Source organism: Trichosurus vulpecula, chromosome 1, assembly GCF_011100635.1.
Source record: "Trichosurus vulpecula isolate mTriVul1 chromosome 1, mTriVul1.pri, whole genome shotgun sequence".
Classification (NCBI taxonomy): Eukaryota; Metazoa; Chordata; class Mammalia; order Diprotodontia; family Phalangeridae; genus Trichosurus; species Trichosurus vulpecula.
In genome coordinates this window covers 261,286,547-261,289,573 of record NC_050573.1, presented here as the reverse complement: position 1 = coordinate 261,289,573, position 3,027 = coordinate 261,286,547, and positions in this window count along the sequence as shown.

Below are 3,027 nucleotides of genomic sequence, written 5' to 3'. Positions count from 1 at the left end.
ATAAATTCAAAATTAGTTGTTTATAAGCAGGGGGAGCTGTCCTAATTATTAAATTCCTATGAGGCAGTTCCATTGAATCATTGTAATATTTGTCTGCAGTTCCTGTCATAATGGCAGTCTTCATTACCTCCTCCTTTAGTCTCATGATACAATCTCTAAGTGAATACCAGGGTCTGTGCTCAGTGGGCCACATAGAATCAGTAGCATATCTCTTATTGCATCCCACAGCGGCTAATGCCAACAGAGTAGTCCTGCTATCACCATCTCCTTGCTGATGATGTTCCCTAAAAGCTTGTTGAACTAGAGGATCATGGCTGATACCTATGAATCTCATGCAGTCTGTCCCATCTACTGATATTCCACCGGCCCCTTGATCACTGAGTCTTACCATCCAAGATATCAATGGTTCTCCTATTCTTTGGCTGAATCTACTCAAAATATCTGTGACCTCTTGCGGTGAGAAATCTTCCTGAATTTCCCTTGTAACTGAATCTTCACCTCGGGTTTCTGTCTTCCTCCTTTGTATGGGTCGAGCCCTTGTCTGATCATTTAACCATCTCCTATTCTCTGTGTGAGGCACATCCTGAACCCCAGTAGTGTTTTGTGCCTCAGCCCCTAACATTGTCTCATTCTCTCCCCACTCACTTCCTCTGCCACCATGGCTAGGACGAAGCAGGCAGTCAGGCTCTTTCTGGGCTGGGTTGAAATACACTCTGGGCTTTTTTGGTCTCCTGTTGCTCTTAGCCACATTAATAGAAAAGTTCTCATTTGAGTCAGTTTGGTCTTCTGCTATCTGAGATTTCCCTTCTTCCTGTGGGGTAGGAGTGCCCCCATGTCTTTCACTTAATCTCAATCTTTCGTATAATAGCCGGTAGGCTGATAACACTATCCAGCTTTGCCTAGATAGTGATGCCCCTGACTGAATCCCAACTTCTCGTAAACACTTTTCCAAATCCCTAGGATCTCCTCTCCGTAGCCTTGGTTCCCAGTTTTCACAGGGTCCAGCTTTTTTAGCCAATTCTTTTGCTAGGGAGGAATAAAATGGATCCTCCCATCCTGGGATATTCATCTCTTCCTCTGAAATTGTTCTGCTTCTAAATAGAGATCTTATACCTAGCGATCCTGTTCGTGACGCCAAATGTATCAGGAGGGCAGAGTTTATAATCTCAAAGAGGATCATAAACATGTCTGAAAGGTTCGGAATCGCCGGATAGAAGAAACTCTCAAAGTAGAAGGCAGAAGAATCAAAACATTTATTTAGGCTCCACAGTAACCAACCCATGAACCAGAAGCCCCATTTTGATATGTTGATCGAAATCTTCCAGGCCCAATAAGTACGCCTTGCAAGAGTAACCAGGAGGCTACAGAGAAGCATGATTGCGTAAAGCAAAATCATGCTTCCCCCTCGATGGTAATAAGATTACCCACTGGCCTGAAGTCTTTGTTCAGCTTCCTCCCGTAGATCAGCTCTGCTACTGGCAGCTCCTGCCTCAGCTGTGTCTGTGTCTGTAACTGACGTAACTGCCGTAACTGCCTCTGTAACTGCCTCTGGCTCCAACTGTCGCTGTAACTGTCGCTGTAATGGCCTGAAGTCTTTGTTCAGCTTTCTCCCGTAGGTTAGCTCTGCTACTGGCAGCTCCTGCTTCAGCTGTGGCTGTAACTGACGTAACTGTCGTAACTGTCGCTGGCTCCAACCGGAAAAGGAAAAGAGAGCTCTTCAAGCTGTCCTCTCCCCTCTTATAGAGTTTTTGACATCATCAAGCTCCGCCTGAATGACCAGGGCTGATTGGTTCTTGACTTGGCCCCTCCCCCTAGCATAGCCGTTAACACCTCCCCTCAGCCAGCCCCATGACTCATCACACAGGAAGTTGTCTGCTTCCTGGAATGCTCTTCCGGGGCAGGAAGCCCAAAGCCCCGGAAGAGCAAGCCACAGTGTCCAGAGGCTCAATGAGGTAAGCTGAGTCATTCAAAGAAAACAAAGACCATTCTGGTTACACCCCTATATCTGAATAAGAATCCTCTCCACAACATATCCATCAGTGCCCCCTCCAGGGGTTGGAAAATACTATTTCCATAAACAGCTAGTTCCATTTTTAGCTATAATTTTTTGAAAGTTTTTTCTCTATGTCAAGCCTAAATCTAACTCTTTGAACTGTCTATCATGCTGGTCAATAAACATTTATTAAGTGTTTTTTGTATACCAGATTTTGTGCTAAATACTAGAAAACAACAAAAGGCAAAAGACAATCCCACCTCTCAAGGAGCTAATAATTTAATAGGGGAGTTAACAGGAAGGCCACTATATACAAACAAAATATAGGCAGGATAAATTTTTAGATAATCAATAGAATGAAGGCACTAGAGTTAAGGGGAGTAAGAAAAGCCTTCTAAAAGGCATGATTTTAGCTGGAACTTGAAAGAAGCCAGAGAGAAACTAAGAGAAAGAGGTCAGGAGAGAGAATATTACAGCCATGGGGAAAAGACAGTGAAAATCCTTGTAGTCAGAGGTGAGGTGCCTTGTGCAAGAAACAGCAAGGAAGCCAATGTCACTATATCTATTTATTGAATCATAACACTTTGGTACTGCATGTAGAGGCTTTTAATGACTACAGTATCAAACTGCTACAAACTAGAGGATTAGACTATTACAAACTCCATTCAAATAATCATTAGGAAAAAAATCATTTTAAAAGGTAAATGTGATTCACAGTTTAAAGACTAAAATCATCTCCTTTCCTTCCATTATTATTTTAAACACATTTTAAAAATAGCAGTCATTTACCATAATCTCCCCCAGAAGATCATGCAATATTATTACTGCAATATATTCATTTGATCTGGACTCTGGATTCTAGAGCAATTAAAATGTATTTATTTTAGTTAGGGTATGTAGGGGGAAGATGGTTCTTAATGCTTCTAGCACATAGCATTAGCATCAGAGTACATGTAGGGCAGTAGGGTATAAGAAGACTGGAAAGGTAGGAGGAGGTTATGTTGTAGAAGTTTTGAATGACAGAGGATTTTATA